Source organism: Lipotes vexillifer, unplaced genomic scaffold, assembly GCF_000442215.2.
Source record: "Lipotes vexillifer unplaced genomic scaffold, Lipotes_vexillifer_v1.1 scaffold859, whole genome shotgun sequence".
NCBI lineage: Eukaryota > Metazoa > Chordata > Mammalia > Artiodactyla > Lipotidae > Lipotes > Lipotes vexillifer.
This window is the reverse complement of record NW_006784707.1, coordinates 64,126-84,188: the sequence shown is the minus strand read 5'-3', so window position 1 is coordinate 84,188 and position 20,063 is coordinate 64,126.

Below are 20,063 nucleotides of genomic sequence, written 5' to 3'. Positions count from 1 at the left end.
GCAGGAATGAAAGGCTGAATAAGGGAAGCTATCTGAGTTATTTCCTCCAATACATCCCTTGTGTGTCTAACTCTTCTTGGAAGACCAAACTGACACAGAACTGCATTACAGCTCATCTTCATCCCATGCATCCTTCCCTTCCTTTCCAAGGTGTTGATCCCAAGAGCATTCCTAACACATCTCTCACTTGCCACTCTCCATCTCAGTGTCTACTTCCTGGGGAAACAGCCTGTGACTGTTGCCTCTGAAAAGGCCTTCATTTCTGTACTGTTTTGATCCTTTTTCCCCATTTTTTCACAGCTCACTTTTTATTTTCTTCTGTTGTATTATTATCTCTTCTTTGACATCTTCTGTATCTCCTTTGAGTTATTATTTCAATGAGAGTACGTTCTCTTTAACTTTCTCAAGCTCATAGAGAAATGTTCATTCTCAGTTTTCATTTACTTCTGCTGGATATTCTTCATCTGCCTCTATTGGTTGTTACTGTCCTCTTTTTGCAAGAGAATTACTCATTTTAATGAGGACAGTTCTATCTGGATTACCTATTTGCTAAAAATTATGTGGGGAAAGGATGGATCAAGGGGAAGAGCAGTAGCTTTTTAAAAATTATTTATTTATTTATTTATTTGGCTGCACTGGGTCTTAGCTGTGGCACATGGGTTCTTCGTCGCTGCATGCGGGATCTTTGTTGCAGCATACAGGATCTTTAGTTGTGGCATGCGGGCTCTTAGTTGCAGCATGTGGGATCTAGTTCCCTGAGCAGTGATTGAACCTGGGTCCCCTGCATTGGAAGCACAAAGCCTTAACCACTGGACCAACAGGGAAGCCCCAAGATCAGTAGCTTTAACTCAAGTGTGTCTTTTGGGAGGACTTTCTCATAACTCAGTGTCCTCTGAGAAGGGATAGAGTCCACTCACATATCTCAGTGGTCCATTCCATGCTAAGCAGGCCTGTGGTTTACAGCAATCCCTCCTGTTCTGGGGTATCTGGGGTATTAAAACAACTAATTCTAAGCTGACTGCCATGAGGACTCCTTCTCTGACCTCTTGTGCTTTTCAGAAATCCTGGGAATCTTGATAGTTTCCTCCCAGCACTGGTTTACCTGTAATGCTAGGTGTGGACACCTCAGACTAGGACCTTCTGTTGGATCCCTTAGGGTTGTGTCACCCTTTAATGGAAAACTGTAAACTAGAAAAGACCTGTAGGGGTGGGGCATGCATAGGTTTTTTTTTGGTTTCATGTCTCACTTTGCTACAAAATGTGTTGTATTTGGCAGCTATCCTTTGTAACTTTTGGGTTTTGCATATATTTTCAATGAAAATGGTATTTTCTTCTCTACTGCTCATTCTTTTTGTTATTTTAAGTTGGCCTCTGAGGAGGGAAGTGAACTTGGACCAGAATCCTGAAATAAGTTTTAACAAACTCCTTACATTTTATTATTTTAAAAAATCCTATTTACTTTAGCATTTCAACCACATATTAGTAGATTATTTTATATCTTAATTAGTAAGAAATTAACAACACAAATTATGAGACCCAGAATAAAAAGAAAGGTACAAAAATGATGAATAAAAATGTAAAAAAAAAGACATCATTCTTTAATCATGCATTAGAAATTTAGATTTGGAAAACAAAACAAAAAAATCAGTTTGGGATTGCTTCAGAGAAACAAAACTGGTTAAAAACACAAATGGTCATGGCTGTGTTCTCAGTGTTCTACATTGCTCATAAAAACTGCCTTTAGGAAGTGGTGATGATGTAGTCCTGGAGGAAAACAAGCCATTGCAATGGTGAGTAGGCTTCCCCCACATGTGAAGTCACCCACATTGCGTGGCAGGGTGAACATCTGCCCATTAGACTCTGCACTGGCTGCAGTATGCCACAAAAACATTCTTTGTTTCTATGTGACCCTTGCTCTCATTTTGTTAGATGAAGAGTGGTTCATAGGATGGGACTTTTCTGAAGTAACTTCAATGAAGACATTTAATGTCATTTCTTTATAAGCAATGCTAATATAATACAATGTCTTTGTCTCAAAAATGATGTTAATCCAGTGTGATTCATAGTGGATGGCGGGGGAGGAGTTGTGGGTAGGGGAGAGTAATCAAGCACACTCGTTTCCATGTTTTTTTCCTTTTCATCTTATCAAGCATCTAAATGCCAGCTTGGGATCAGCCCACATGCCCCAAGTTTTTATGCACTTTCACTATCAAAATGACCAGTTACAATAAAAGAAAATGACAGTGACTCAAACCAGACTCAATGCCTGGTTTATAAATTAAGAAGCAGTTATTCTGGCTAGAAAGAAGAGAGAAGCAATTTGTATTTCAGACATGCAAACTACAAATTTTATAAAAACTACAATTTCTTTTTATGGAAAAATAATTAATTCCACTATACCTTTCAGCCCATTAGCAAGATGTGTAAAAAGAATTGAGGTTTAAGTGGGAAAAATCTTTCCCATCTCTCAATTTTAAAGTAATCACAGCTTAATACAATGCAAATTAAAGAACAGTTTTCAATTCTTCTTAGGAATTAGAAAAGGTTTCTGATTAAACTAAAGGGAGAGCACGTTCCAGTGACAAACCTCACAGCTGCATAGATGACTTGGTCTTTCCTCATTTTATTCCTGAATTTACTTTATAAAGTAGGCTGAATAGTGGCCCCAAAGATACCAAGTCCTAATCCCTAGAAACTGTAAATGTTATTTTATAAAGAAAAAGAGTCTTTGCAGACATGATTAAGTTATAGATCTTATATGACTAGATTATCCCAGATTATCTGTGTGGGATCTAAATTCCATCACATGTATCCTTATGAGAAGAAGCAGAGAGAGATGGCACATACACAGAAGAATAGGCCAGGTGAAGGTAGAGTCAGAAGAAGGAGTGACATGAACACAGGCAAAGGAAAGCAACACCGGAAGTTGGCAAGGAACAGAGCCTCTCTTGGAAACTTCGTGGGGAGCATGGCCCTGCTAACACCTTGATTTCAGCCCAGTGAAACTGATGTTGAACTGCTGGCCTCCAGAATCATGAATAAATTACTGCTGTTTTAAGCCATGCTTGTGGTAATTTGTTATTGTAGCAAGAAGAAACTAATACGCCTCCTTTCTATATAAATATGGTATAGTTTTATTTCATCCTCTGTTATCACTTAATTAAATCATTGATATAATTTAAAAAAACATAAAATTTAAAGCAAATATTTTTTAGAATTTGACTATTTTCTCACTTAAAATTTTGTTTTAGATAAGTGCCTGTAAAAACTGACATTGTGTCAATGTCAATTTCCTGGGTTTTATAATGTAGTTTGTTTATGTATGTTGTTACCATGGGAAGAAGCTATTAGATATGTACAAGACTTATCTGAACTCTTTTTACAACTTCTTGTGAGTCTATACTTATTTCAAAACAAGAAGTTAAAAATTTTTTTCTTTGGTTTATCTTTTGTTCCTTTGTTTTTTATATCGGTTACCTGTTGATCCTTGGTGGTTTCAGAGTTGAATGAATGTAAACTGAATAATTGAAAACACTAAATAATCCATTTTCTCTTCAAGAAGAAATATTTAAGTCAGTGGCTTATGAAATGATGGAGGATTTAATATCCAGGTTTTCCAGAAACCTTTGCAGAGGAGGAAAAGAGAGTGAATACTGACTGTTATGGGAATGTGTGCCAATCATGGGGGCACAAGACAATCACTCTACTTTCAAAAGCTCAGATATCATAGTGGTAAATAACAGCATAATATTCATATGCTGGGAGCCAGTGAAGTAGAGCCTAGCAACTCCTGCCTCACGGTGTCATGACCTTTCTATCCAGGATGTCCGGTGCTTCTCCTGGAGGCAGAGAAGTTGTAAAGATGAGATGATACAGAGCCTTCATGGTGAGAGGTATTTCCTTCCTACAATCAGATGCTAACTGAAAACAGAAAAATAAACTCTGGTATTATCAGCCTCCAAGAGTAAAATAAATCAAAGCAGTGAGACTCCTGAGCATTGCAGAGGTAAGTTATACCTGAAAATAATTTGCAGTCCCTTCTCTTCCTTCTCCCTGACTTTTCCAAGGTTCAGCCAAGAAGCCCAATACCTGTATGGTCTCTTAGAATTTTGACAAAACAATATCCCATTCTTAAGGAAATAATTAAACTCTATGTGCTAAATGACATAAAATGAAGTAACACAATGTTTCCTCTCATGGTACATTTTTACGTACTATACTCATTCATTCAAAAAGAATTCATTATACTCCAGAGACTGCTTTAGGCACCTGGGATACATCAACAAACAAATTGACAAGGACTCCTGCCTTTTGGAGCATACATTCTAGTAATGAGAAACAAACAAAAATTATAAGCATAATAAATAAGACGACTTAAAATTTTATATTAGACAGTAAGAGAATGACGTATTGAGAAGATGAGGTTTGAACAGACTTTAAAGGAGGTGAAGAAGTGAGTCATGTTAATAACTAGGAGAATAGTACGGCAGATGGAAAAGGCAGTGAAATGGCCCTCAGATGGACTCAGGCTCAAGAAACAGCACTGACACTGCTGTTCTTGAGTATGTGAGAGAGGATAATCTATTGCACAGTTGAAAATTTGGTTTTAGGTAGAAGCAGAGTTAATTAATCTCTGACATTAGTCTTCATACTTTAATGTACATCAGAAAAACATGAAGGGTTTGTTAAAACACAGATTACTGGGGGCAGGTCTTCCACAATGGTGGAATAAGAGGAGCTTGGCAAATTCTTTCCCCAAATAGAAACAATAAAACTGGAAAAAATGGTCAAAAATCATCATTTTAAAACTAGAGAATTTAACCAAAGGCAAAAAACAAATTGAGAAGGGTTTATTCAATAAAACCACAGAACCTCAAGCAAGAACAGAGTGTGTGGCAATTTTGGTCCTGCCCCAAACCCCCACCTCTGTCTGTAAGATTTCTACCAGGGCATGAAAACTGTAAGCTTTCCTACCAGAGGGTGATGACTAGATTTGGAGTAGAGATTGGGGAAAACTCATGTCTCTGGACATTGCTGGACACAGTAGCAAGCCCAGAAGCAAAGAAATGGGGATGAATAGCACTCTGGTTAACCTGAGGTTATGATTCTGGTTGGGACAAGCTGACTGGCAGACTAGCCAGAATTTAATGGAGAAGTCCAGGGAATGAGACAGAATTAGTGACCTTGATAAGCTCCACATATTTCTGTCTGTGCTTGGAAGGCTGTGCATATGCACAAGTCCACATGCACACTCAAAAGAGAACAGAGAGGACCTTAGCAATCCTCACATATTTGGGTGAATGTGAAGCTACACACACACACACACACACACACACACACACACACAAACGTGAGACATAAAAGTGCTAGGTGGAAAGTAAAAGCCAGGACAAGTTTGTAAATGAACCAAACTTTGAATGAGTTCCCCACCACAGACAGATCTATTGGTAAGGAGAGGAATCCTTACTCATTCAATGTGTTTGAGCATAATCCCTGAGCAATCATTGGCTGACCACTAAAGTATACTGAAACATAGCCACCCGTAAGAAATCAAAGATATAATTGAAAACAAGAATAGGAAGAAAGAAAGGGGGGAGGAGAGGAAGAAAGAAAGGAAAAGAAGAAAAGAAAGAAAGAAAGAAAGACTAGTTAGAGACATCAGCAACCACATACCACAGAGGACATAGACACCACTGAATTAGTTAAGCAAATTACTAAAATAGAAAAACAAGCAAAAACATAAAAGAGCAAAAACAACAACCCTTGGTGTGAGGTGGGGAGAGAATCATAATGGTTATACTAAATTATCTAAGATATTTAGGTGTCAACAAAATATGAGACAGTCTAAGGAACAGGAAATTGTGTCTTATACTCAGGAGAAAAAGCAATTGATAGAAACTGTCTCTGAGAAGGCCCAAATGTTGGTGTTAAGAAACAAAGATTTTGAAGGTACTATTATAAAAATGTTCAAGAAAATAAGAAAAAAGAATAAAAGAAAAAATTAACAGAGATCCATGAACAGAAAAAATGTAGAGAGCTTCAGAGACCCATGGGACACCACCAAATGCATCAACATATATGTGATGGATGTCTCAGAAGAGAAAAGAGAGAGGCAGAAAAAATATTTGAAGAAAGAATGACCCCCCCAAATTTTTTTTTAAATTGATTTTAAGAGGCATTAATTTACAAATTCAATAAGCTCAACAAATTCCAGATAGGATAAATACAGAGACCCATACCTAAACACCCTGTGGTCAAACTCTTGACAAAGACAAAACCTTAAAAGTAAGAGAAAAATGATTTATCACATAAAGGGAAAATTAATATGTTTAAAAGCTCACAGAAATAATGAAGGTCACAAGGGACTGCAATGACATATTTAAAGTGCTTAAAGGATTGGGCTTCCCTGGTGGCACAGTGGTTAAGAATCCACCTGCCAACGCAGGGGACACAGGTTTGAGCTCTGGTCCAGGAAGATCCCACATGCCACAGAACAACTAAGCCCATACGCCACAACTACTGAAGCCCATGGGCCTAGATCCTGTGCTCTGCAACAAGAGAAGCCACCACAATGAGAAGCCCACGCACCTCAATGAAGAGTAGCCCCTGCTCGCTGAAACCGGGGAAAGCCCATGGGAAACAATGAAGACCCAACGTAGCCAAAAATAAAATAAATAAACTTTTTTAAAAAGTGCTGAAAGGAAAAAACAATGACCAAGAATTCTATATCCAGAAAAATTATCCTTCATAAATTAAAGCAAAATAAAGTCCTTTCCAGATGAACAAAGACTAAGAGAATTCATTGCTAGCAAATCTATCTTACAAGAAACACTAAAGAATCCTTAAGGCTGAAAACAAATGACATCAGAGAATAACTCAAATCCTCATAAAGAAATAAAGAACACTGGAAAAGTTAAATATGTTGGTAAATATAATAGACTATAAATGTTTTTTCCTAGTTTCTTTTGTATGATTTCAAAGACATAAGATTGCATAAAACTATAATTATAAAACTATATTGTTGAGCTTATATAAAAATGTCACATATATGACAACAAAAGCACTAAGAAGCTATGTTGGAACAAAGTTTGTTCATTTTATGAAATTAATGGGACATTAATCTAAAGTAGAATGTTGCAACAAAGTTTGTTCATTTTATGAAATTAATGGGACATTAATCTAAAGTAGACTGCAATAAATTAAGAAATATTCAAATAATATGACAAAAGACAAAGGAAATAAAATGGCACACAAAAAATATCAATTTAACACAAAAGAAGGCAGTAAAACAGGAAGTAAAAAGAGACCTGAGGCATACAGAACACAAACAGAAAAATGGTACACATAATTCCAGTTATATTAATAAGCACTTTAAATATGAATGGTTTAAACTGTCCAATCAAAACATAGAGATTGTCAGCCTGCATTTGAAAAACAAACATAAAACAACATCTAACCATATGCTGTTTGCAAGAGACATACCATAAATTCAAAAACACAAATAGTTTCAGAATACAAAGATGGAAAAAGACATATCATGCAAACAGTAACCATAACAGAATCAGAGTACTATACTACTATTAGATAAAATAGACCTTGATTAAAAAAATATATTAGAGACAAATAAGAATATTTCATAATGACAAAAGGGTCAAAGTATCAGAAAAACAAAATTATAAACCTAGACAGCTTTAACAGCAGAGTCGAAACCCTGGCAAATTTTAAAAGAAAAATAAATAAGTCAACAATTGTGGTCAAGATTTTGATACTCCTCTTTCAATAATAGATTAAAAATTATATAGAAAATCAGTAAGGATATAGAAGACATGAACAGCAATAGCAACCAAATGACAGTCATATATAAAACACTCTACCCAATAACAGTAGAATTCACATTTTTTTCAAGTGCACATGGAACATTCTCCAAGACAGACCCTATTCTAGGCAATAAAGCACATGTCAATGAATTTAAAAAGAATGAAATCACGCAAAGTATGGTCTCCAACAATAATACATTGCATTAGAAATCAAAAACAGAAAGAGATTTGAGATACCCCTTAATATTCTGAAATTAAATAACACATTTCTAAAAGACCATGGGTCAAAATAGGAATCACAAATCATATTAGAAAATATTTTGAACCAAATGAAAATGAAAACACAAATATCAAAATCCATGGTATGCAAATGAAACAAAGATTATGGAGTACAATTTATTGCTTTAAGAGCTTATATTAGAAAAGAAAAATAAATCTTAAATCAATACCCTAAGCCTCCACATTAAGAAACTGGAAAAAAAGAACAAAATAAGTGCAAAGCAAGAAGAAAGGAAATAATAAAGTTTAGAGTGAAATATTGTATGATTTATACGAAATGCCCAGACAAGGCAAATCTATACAGACAAAAAGTAGATTATTGATTATCCAGAGTTGAAGAAAGGATGTTTATGGAGATTAACAGTGCATCAGGAATCTTTTTTTGGGTAATGAAAATGTTCTAAAATTGATTTATGATAATAATTGCTGTATTAGTGTTCTCCAGAGAAACAGAACAAATAAGATGTATACACATATAGAAAGAGATTTATATTAAGGAATTGACTCACATGATTATGGAGGCTAAGAAGTACCAAGATCTCCAGTCACTAAGCTGGAGACAAAGGAGAGCCAACTGTGTACTTCCAGTGAGTCTGAAGATAGAACAAGAACAATGAATGACATCAGTTCCAGACTGAAAGCTGGCAGGCTCAAGACCAAAAAGAACTGATGTTTTCCAAGGCAAAAAGATACTGATATCACAACTTAAGAGGTCAGAAAGTCAGGAGTTTTCTCTTATTCAGCCTTTTTGTTCTATATGTCTTCAATTGATTAGATGAGACCCACCCACATTGGGGAGGGTGATCTGCTTTACTCAGTCTACTGATTCAAAAGTTAATCTCATCTAGAAATACCCTCACAGACACACCCAGAATAATGTTTGGCCCAATGTCTGGGCACCCTATGGCCAGTCAAGTTGGCACATAAAATTAACCATTTGTACAACTTGGCAAACTTGCTAAAACATCTTTGAATTTTACACTTGAAATTTGTAATTTATATGACACAAAGAATACACCCCAGAAAACTTACTAATAAAATAGAAAACTAAAACAAGAAAACCTGTAAAATGAAAGGTTGGTTCTTACAAAAGATCAACTAAACTGACACATCGTTAGCTAGATTGACCAGGAGAAAAAGTGAGAAGATACAAATTACCAAAATCAAGAATGAAAGATGGGACATCTCTACCAACTATGATAGGATGAATAATGCCCCACCAACAAGACATCCACGTCTTAATCCCCAGAACCTGTGAACATTACTTTATATGAAGAAAGAGACTTTGTAGATGTAATTAAGTTAAGGATCTTCAGATGGGGAAATTATCCTGTATTAGTTGGGTGGGCCTTAAATGTAATCACAAGTGACCTTATAAAGAGGAAGGCAAGAAAGTCAGAGTGGAAGGAGATGGGCAATAGAAGCGGAGATTGAAGTGATGCCAATCATTTAAATGGATGCCTCCATTTGAAGATGGAGGAAGGGAAAACAAAGAAATACAGGTGACTTCTAAAAGTTAGAAAAAGCAAATATTTTACTAGACAAAGACTAAAACAACTTCTTAAATATAGTTAAAAAACTAAAGGAATTCAGGAAAATGATATACGAGAAAAATGAGAATATCAACAAAGAGATAGAAATTATTTTTTAAAAGAACCAAACAGAAATTTCAGAGCTGAAAAATACAGCATTACACTGATAACAAAACCAAAGACACTACAAGAAAAACTACAGATCAATACTCTTTATGAATATTGATGCAAAAATCCTCAACAAACACTAGCAAACCAAAAGCAGCAATGTATTAAAAGATTATATACCATGACCAAGTGGGATTTATTCCTGGGATACAAGGATAGTTCAATATTCAAAAATCAATCAATGTAATACAAATGAAGGGAAAAAAGAATATATGTAGGTCAATAGAACGAAATAGAGACCCCAGAAATAAATCTATATTTACCACAACAAAAAAAAGAGAAAAAAATCTTCCCACACAAAAAAAATCCTAAACCAGATGACTTCACGGGTGAATTGAAGAACTGATTGTATGAGACCAGTATTATCCCAATAACAAAACTAGACAAAGACATCACAAGAAAAGAAACACACAAACCACTACTCCTAATAAATATAGACCAAAAAATTCTCAACAAAATATTAGCAAACTTAATCCAGCAATGTATAAAAATGCTTATTCAACATGACCAAATGAGACTTATCCCACAAATGCTTTATACTTGAATCAGGAACAAGACAAGGATGTCCACTTTTACCACTACAATTCAACATAGTACTGGAAGTTCCAGCCAGAGTAATAAGCAAAAAACAAAATAAAAACAAAAGATAGAAATTAAATGTATCCAGATTGGAACAAAGAAATAAATATGTCTTCAGTCACAGATGATATAATCTCATATATAGAAATCTCTATCCCATGAAAAGAACCAACGAGAAATAATAAACAAGTTCAGCAACATCACAGGTTGCCAGACGAATACTCAAAACCTAATTGTATTTCTATACACTAAGAAAGTAATTCCACACTTAATAGCATCAAAAAGAATAAAAAACTTAGGGATAAATTTCACAAATGAAGTGCAAGATTTATGCACTGAAAACTACAAAAGATTGCTGAGAAAAATTAAAGAACTAAATAAATGGTGAGCTATTCCATGTTCATCGATAGAAGACAATAGTGTTAAGGTGCCTATTTCCTATAAGTTTACCCATAGATTCAATGCCATTATCTATCAAAGTACCAGCAGGCTTTTTTGCAGAAAAAGTTGACACTAAAAATTATATAGAAATGTAAAGGACCCATATAGCCAAAATAATTTTGAAAAAGAGGAAAAAACTTGGAAGATTCACTTCCCAGTTTCAAAACGTCTTATAAATCTGCAGGAATTAAAATTTTGTGGTACTGGTATACATACAGATATGTAGATCAATGGAAGAGAAGTGAAAATCCAGCCTTAAACCTTACATTTAGGTCAACCCATTTACACCAAAAGTGCAAAGGTAAACCAATGGAGGAAAGATAGTTTTTCAGTGATGCCAATACAACTGGATATCTCTATGCATAACGATGAATTTGACAAAAAGTCAACAAACTTTTTCAGTAAACAGATAAACAGTAAAAATTTTGTGCCTTGTGACCTTACCACGTCTGTTGCAACTAATCATCTCTGCTGTTGTACTGAATGCTTTCCTTTCGTGTTCTCTTGAAGGGCAGTTGATTTCTTTCTCTCTTCATGAGGGATGGTGGTAAGGAAGATGTCTGAATATGTATACTTTGGTTCCAGAATCTTGAACCAAATATCACAACTGGAAAAAGAAAACAAAGACTTCTAAATGTGAGGACATTGTAATTTAAATACATCCTTTGGTATAATGCACGATAGTACATCAAAGCTGGCAAGGAAAGGAGCAAATAGGATTGATAAACTTTCATATGAAAACAAGGTAAAAAAATAGTAAATTGAGAATATCATCTTAAATTTTTGAACTTTTGAAAATAAGTAGCCTTTCTGCTCTGTCACTCAACTGGTAGTTGTTATGTCATCCATTCTATGTTGGAATGTTCATGAAATGAAACATGAACCTCTAGAGCTCAATGCTCTTACCAACTGTGAGTAAGCAGGACTTGGAAGGTAGCTGAATGAGTCTGTTTGACGTGAACTAGAGATGAGTCTGGAACACGTTATTGTTGTCGGAAAGCAAAGATGCCACCACAGTTGGACCTGGAGTCATGTTAAAAAGGGAAAAAAAATCCAGCAGTCATTCTGACCAGAAGGTCCTAGTAGTGATGACTTGAACATTAAAAAGAAAGCAAAGATTTGGGTCCACTGGAATCAGTCAGGCATGTGAAAGGTTGTAAGTTCTTGTCAATGTGCAAAAGGGCCAAATTACATCAAATGTACTGGAGAAGAGATGGGTCTCCCGTGTGAATTAATGCTGTGCTGTGAGGGTAGGGGGTTCCCCTAACATCACAAAGGGGGTCAACAAAGGGACAAATTATACCTCTGTTGTTCTTTTTATTATTAATTGAAACACTTGGTTTGTTTAACAGATGACTGTTCAGTGTGGTTCACAGATCCCTGGTGTTCCATGTTGTCAAATCTTTTCATCGTAGTGCTAAGTCAGTATTTGTCTTTTTCTGTCTCATCCTTTCATGAGCATGCAGTAAAGATTTCCAGAGACTACACAACCTGTGATATCACAACAGATTCAATGCAAAGGCAGAGATGAGATCTCACCATCCATCTACTAAGTTGAAACGAAAAAGATTTGCAATAATGTACCACACTGCCACTCTGCTCACAGTTGTTTTGTTTGTGAATTTATATTTTTGCTGAAAATATGTTATTTATGTTAACATACAATGAATTTATTATTGCTTTTATAAATGAGTTAGTCATGTTTTAAAAACTCAGGTTTAATTTCTAGTACGGTAAATATCAGTAAACAGATAATAAACAAAAGCTTTTGGGGTTGGGGGGGGCTTCAATTCTTTTTAAGGTCATAAAGGGATCCTGAGACCAAAAAGTGTGAGAACTACTGTTTTAATTAATACATTTTCTTCTTCTTTTCATTCAGTTCAAATAGTTATTGTATCAGGAGTGAAACGTATCTGTTTTGTTTTCTGTCTCAGATGCAAGAAATGTTTTTAAAAGAAAGAGAAATATCAGTAATGCTGAGTTGACTCTACTAGAATATTTAGCCTTAGTCAGGGGAGATTGAAGGATGGATTTCAGAAGGACCTGAACCCCTTCTGGGTGGGGACTGTGAACCTGGGAAATGCAGTGACTCAGAAGAACTCAGGAATGGAGGGATTTTACAGTCTCTTGTACCCAGGGACCAGGCAAGCTCATAGCCATTCTCCAGAAAGTAGGGAGGGGCCAAGGGGATAAAAACAGCCCAGAGAATGCCAAGGGGAGCTTCCTGAAGCACCCAATGGAATCCTTCCCAATCAGTCCGTGTCATTCTGCTGGGCACCTTCAGGGGGACTTGAGGGCAGGTTGTGGTCCTCTCTATGCTAGGTGGACACTGTGTGGTCCTTTACATGCATTTGAAGGAACTGGCATGCACTGTTGGTATCTGCTCAAGTCTTTCTGTCAATTGTATCACCTTTTGAAAACCACAGAGATTGACAAGTTCTTTTTTTTTTTTTTTTGACAATGACAAGCTTTATCACAGAGCAATTACCAACCACAACAGAATGTTTAGGGTAAAGTAAAAAATGGTCATGGTTTTACTAGTGGCCCAGTTACCCCATCCTTCAAGTGGTCTCTCAAAATCTCCAAGTTCCTCCATCCAGAAAGTGAAAAAAGCCTGTTAGGATACGGTAATTTTCAGGAATGCTTTATTTAAACAACAGCTCCACTGACAGGAAGTGTTACACAACAACTAAAAATAGATGGTATTTCAAAAGAAAAAGTGCTCCATAGAAGATCTGGCAAAGTGGTAAACATCTGAAGGAAGTGAAGTCTCCTCGGTGTAGAACCTCATCATGCTGTGAGGGAAGAGAGAGATAAGATTTAGCAAAGTTAGATAAGGGAAGCTATAAGGAGTCTGAAATCATGACCTTCAAACTACCCTAGATTCTGAGAACAAGAAAGTATTCAACATAATTAAAATTGTTGGAAATTTAAAGGGGACCAAAAAACAAACAAACAAACAAACCTCAGCGACTGATTCTTACTGAGTACACACCATCAATCCACAAAAGTAAAATTTACCCCAGAAATATACTCAAGTGAAAGTCATCAGCTAACAGTCCTTCTACTCCATGGCATAAATCCTCCGAGAGTGACAAAATAGTGGAAGGTCACATTCAACGTTTCACTAGTCTTCCACTACACTGTGGCAATGTGTCACTGGGAATTTATTATGAAATGAAGGTCACCTGCCCTCTGAAGAAGCCCTCAGTAGAGCACTGGAAAACAGGCAGATGGGATGTGTGCGCAAGCTAGAATATTGTAAGGGCAAAGGGCTGGGAAGCAGGAGAATTGGGAGCCTCTTTCTCTTTCACTCTGTATTCAGTATCAAGCATGGTGCTTGGCACGTAGTTGGTGCTCAATAAATATTTCATGAATGACTGAAGATAGTGTAATTAAATTGGTAAATTAAATCAGAGAACTGTTGTGAGGAGCAGATTAAAAAGGAAGGATAAGTTTAGCAATATTTTATTATCTTTCCAGGATAAAACAGAGCCTGGAGTTGCTTTCCCAGGGTCTGGAATATTCTATCTAATTGGAATATAGTCCCTGTGGCTACTTCCTCAATATTCCTTTGTATTCTTGGAAAGTTTTGTAAAACAAAAAAACTTCTCTTTCAATGTGTTTAAAAAGCAAAAAGTGCTAGAAGTGGGTTTGAAAGGAACTTAATACCAACAAATGGATAACTCAGTCAAATTAGGTGAATATTGTGTTTCATAGCTGAAAAGAAGTAGTCAGATGAAGAAAACAATCTCCTCCTGATTGAGGAAAAGGAATCAGGAGATACACATACAATGTGTCCATCTCTTGGTTTCTACTCATGAGAATCATACCCCCTTTATTATTGTTGTGGGGATTAAAGGAGGTCAACAGAAAGTGCTTAGCACTTAATGTACTTAGCACTTATGTACTTAATGAATGTTAGCACTTATTATTTAAAGAAATAATAAAGAAATTGGGATGGAGTCCTCACATGTTTTTTTTTTTTTTAATTTTACTGAAGTATAGTTGATTTACAATGTGTTAATTTCTGCTGTACAGCAAGGTAACTCAGTTATATATATATATATATATATATATATATATATATATATATATTCTTTTTCATATTCTTTTCCATTATGGTTTATCACAGGATATTGAATATTGTTCCCTGTGCTATACAGTAGGACCTTGTTGTTTATCCATCCTATATATACTAGTTTGCATCTGATAATCCCAACCTCCCAGTCCTTCCCTCCCCCACGCCCCTCAAATGCTTTTAAAATTTTTACTTTAATATATTTTTAGAGCAGTTTTATATTTATAGAAAAATTGCACAGAAAGTACACAGAGCTCTCCATGTACCCCCTCTCTCTCATCCATACCCCCTGCTGTTAACATCTTGGCATTAGTATGGTACATTTATTAAAATTGATGAACCAATATTGATACCCTATTATTAACTAAAGTCTATAGTTTACACTAGGGTTGACCCTGTGTTTTTAAGTTCTATGGGTTTTTCCACATGCATAATATCACATATCCACCATTACAGTATCATACAGCAATTTCACTGCCCTAAAAAATCCTCTGCTTTGTCTATTCATCCTTCCTTCCCTGCTAATCCTTGGCAACCACTGATCTTTTTACTGCCTCCATAGTTTTACTTTTCCAGAATGTCATATAGTTGGAATCATACCATGTCTAGCCTTTTCAGGCTGGCTTCTTTCACTTAGCAATATGCATTTAAGTTTCCGCCATGTCTTTTTGTGGCTTTTTTATTGCCTTTTTTTTTTTTTTTTTTTTTTTTTTTTACTATATAATATTCCATATGCATCTTAAATACCACTCATCTGCTGTAGTTTTAAGCATTGGAGTTAGGGAAAATTTGTAATTTTAACCACTATGGTTAGGGAAAATTTGACATCTCAGAGAGGCAGTGTAAATATAGTGACTAAAAACAGCTTTTGCTATGCAACATACCTGAATACAGCAATATTCAACATTCAAAACCAATATATTGAGCATAGTACGTAACAGGTGTTGTGTTTGACACTCTCATCTCTGGAGATAAAGTGACAAAAGTCCAGACACTGTCCCTGTCATGTTGCCCTGAAACCCAATGCTGACACACATATGCACAACCAGCTTCACACTTACCTGGTGCTTACTTTAAACCATGAGCTGTTTTAAGGGCCTTCCAAATATTGACTCATTTAATCCCCACAACAACCCTATAAGTAGGTACTGTTATTAGTCCCATTTTATAGATGAGGAAACAGAGGCACAGAGAAGGTAAGTAATTTTCTCTACATTCCACCACTCCCTGTTAGCAGATCTTGGATTGAGACTGAAGCAGTCTGGCTTTAGGTCTAAATTCCTCTCAGTCAAGCTCTTCTGCCTTTAGTGGCAACCCAGTGGGAGAGCAGAGAACTAAGGAAGCAATAGCAACGCAGCAGGTTAAACCTGGTGGCAAGGCAAGCACGTGGTTCTGGGGGTGGGCACCAGGACCACCTGACCTAGTTCTAATCACAGGGGGGTGGGGGAGATGGTCAGGAAATGCTTGCTTAAGGAAGCAGCCCTTGTGATGTTGTATGAAGTGTAAGAAAGCCATGACTTTCTGAAATGTCAATGTACATGAGTCCTTGACTTCCCAGTGCCTCAGGGTCCCACCTGATGATGAGCAACCACCTCATTTGGTTTTGTGGGGTTTGAGAAATGCACAGTGCCATGGGAGAGAGCCGCTTGCTAGCTGCGACGAGGAGGGTAACAATGATGTTCTCGTTTCCTGCTGGGTTCTCAACCTCTCCCTGGCCATGGGCCGGCTGATGCCACCACTTTGCCTTCTTTTGCTTCAACTTCACCCCCATAGCCTTGTCACTATAAGGTCGCCGAGTGCCGGGGAACAGCAATACAACCTCTCTCTGGGTATCACTGAGCTCTTATTCTGACTGTTGAAGAAGAAGGAAGAGATGGGGAAATGGAGGGAAGTTGAGAAAGCAGACACAGTGTTATTTGCACTGCCCTCAGGCTGTGTTTAAGGTCATCCACCTGCTTCTTTGATCAATAAACTGGCTCTAAATTCAGTGTCAATGAAGTTCCAAAATGGTCTGGAGCAATGGCGTCCACTCTATAATAAACACAAACACTTTGATGCAGAGCCCCCTTTGGATGTATTTAAAAAAAAAAAAAACCTCTCTTTGCTTTATACTAGATTGCATACTAGATTTAAGAAATAATGCACAAAGGAAAATATGCCTTCCTGCAATGACTGTAATGCACTGTAAAAATGTAAAGTATTGAACTTGTGTGTTGATTTTACATGTCCTGGGCCAATCTCAGCACTGTATGCCTTCAAGTGGGGTCACCTGTGAAGCCAAGCCATTTAACAGCATAGCTGCTTCACGTACCCAACGGTCCTCAAATGACCCCAAGTCTCCCTGAACATCCCCTCAAATCTGCACATGAAAATGCATCCATAACAGTGATGGTGTTTCTTCATCATGTGACCTTCTGTATTTTAATTGCATGAAATAAACCAGAGTTATCAAAAATGGATATATATTATCTGAATAGCTGTTGATATCATTAACCCTTTGTGTGATCATGTATTGTGTTGCATTGAATAATCAATTCAACCTCTAGGGAGCTTTATACCTAACAGTCACACTATTCAGAGTTAAATAAATGTGTTAACTTTTGTCACTTCTATCAAGTCAGGCACTGGATCCTAAACTCAAAACTACAGAAAATGTTTTCATTAGAAAAAACAAAACTTGATATGTATTGTTTTGACTTGAAGCAACTTTTCTGGCTGTATAAACATAAGAGGGTTGCTTATAAATCAGTGTTGTGTCCTGGGCAAAGGCTTTACTGACTAGCGCATATGGTAAATGTGAGTTTTCTCAGAAGCCAGTACTAAAGCCATTTATCAGACAAGAGGTCTCATTTTACAGGGTGACTCTACATACACACCAAGTAGTTAGTGGACTTTGGCATAATTTTACTGGCTCCAGTTAAAAGCCTACATCTCTTACTGGGTCTGCAGTCTACAAAGTCTACAGTTAGAGGTTTGTTTCATGGACTTGGGCCAAGTGAGAGCAAGGCCACCTCTTAAAGTGGAAAGACATGGAAAGAAAGGCTCCAACGGGGCCACCATGGCAACAGGTGGGAAGAAACAACAATTTGGAAAAAAATGTCTTTGAGCCCACCCTGCTCAACAGTGTCACCCAGGACACCATCATGATGAGATTTCTGGGGCTCTGGCACCGATTATCAAGTTTGATACAGAGGAAGAGGCTACAGTGATTGTTGACGTTCTCAGCGTATGACTGCATATTCACTGGCCACTCCAAACCCATGTGAAGCAATTGTCATTAATAACCACCCTCGCAAATTGAAGTCCCCTAAGGGAACCAGATTCAGCACTTCATGTTATCTTCTGACATAGGGACTCTGATTGAAGGACAAATTAAGGAGTGTTGGGTGGCCATTTGGCCTGGATGGACTTGACAATCATGGGAGAATCTGCACTGACCAGATTCCACTCTCCTGGTTGTGAAAGAAGCCGTTGCCTGGACACATAGCATCTGGACTGCCAGGCTGGGTTACCAAGTTCACACCCTTTCGGGTCCAAACCCTGGCACACTCTTACTTCTCCTAAAGAAAGATTTATTTTTTGAGTGAAATGTATAGCTTGGTTTCATCTCAGGAAAGCACAGCAGAGTGTCATTTATCCAAGTACAACAGAAATGGCTAAAAGGGTAAAGAGGTTATTCCAACAAGGGCTGTGGATGGTTTTTCTATAAGGAGTGAAGCTAGGAGACTTAAGCCGCCAAGCTCCACACAACCATGGTGATATATGTTGAAGAGATATATAGGGAAGACACCCCCTCAAGTCACTGGTTTTCACTGTCAAGGCCCATCAGTAGGAAGGGACTCTGATGATTGCTTTTGCAACTGATTATGAAACAACACTTGATGTGTGACTTTGTGGGTGGCCAGAATGTTGAGGTGTTCAATGTTTCCCCAATGAAAATGCACAGGGGAGAGAAAATGCTATGGGCAACCAGAGACACAAAGCATGGGTGTTAAAGTTTGGCTTGTCCATAGCGTCATAGTCTCCAGTTGCTGTTATCTTCTTTAAACAAAGCGGGGTCATCCAATGTCAGCACACCCACACGGAAGTGAGCTGCTTACACATGGCTGGAGTATGAACTGGCATGGCTCTCCTGGGGTCAGTTTGGCAATATGTCCTAGAAGCCACAAAATACTTATCTCCTTTGACACAGCAATTCATACACAAGAATTTAAGAGACATACATATTGAATTATGTTCACTGTACATGATTTACAAGACAGAAAAGTTTGAAACAGTGCAAATGTCCAGTAATACAGGTATGATAATATAGATTATGTACTTCTATCCAATGGAATACTCTGCAGTCCTAAGACTCCACATTCTAGAATAACATTTGATGGGGAAAAATATCACAATGTATACTTAAGGAAAAGCTTACAAAATGGTAGCATTCTAGTCCCATTTTTAAATTACTTAAAATGCCAAATTAGTTTAAAAGATAAAATATTTTAAAATATCTAGACATATGGTTGGGAGAATTCTAAACATGTGTCCTCCAACTAGGGTGTTCTGGGCACGCCCTAGTGCCTGGAACCTGTGAACTGGATGTGGTACCACTTGATGACTGTTATGCTATAATGGCACAGCTGACCTTAATATGGAAAGATTATCCCTATGGACCTAATCCAATCACATGTGACCCTTTAAAAGCAGATTCAGAGAGATCTGAAGTAAAGGGATGACTTGGTGTGATGCTACTGGATTGGGGATGGAAGAGGCCAGGTGAGATGGAAAGCAGGTGACCTAAGAGAGGCCGGAGCTGACAGCCAGCATGGAAGTGGGGTCCTCAGTCCTACAGATGCAAGTAACTGAATTTGACCAAGAACCTAAATGTGTTTGCAAGTTGATTCTTGTCTAAGGACTCTGGATAAGAGCCTGGCCTGCCGACAGCTGGACATCCTTGGAGCCCTGAGCAGAGACCCCATCAGGCCCTGCCAGACATGAGACCTATGGAGCTGTGAGCTAGTAAATCTGCATCACTTTAAGCTGCTACGTATGCAGTAATGTGTTACACAGGAATAGAATACGCACACTGAAAGTGCACCCAAAAAAGACTGAAAGAAGGGAAACCAAAATAATTACAGCAGCTGGTCTCAGCAATAGAACACTTCTTTTACTATGTAT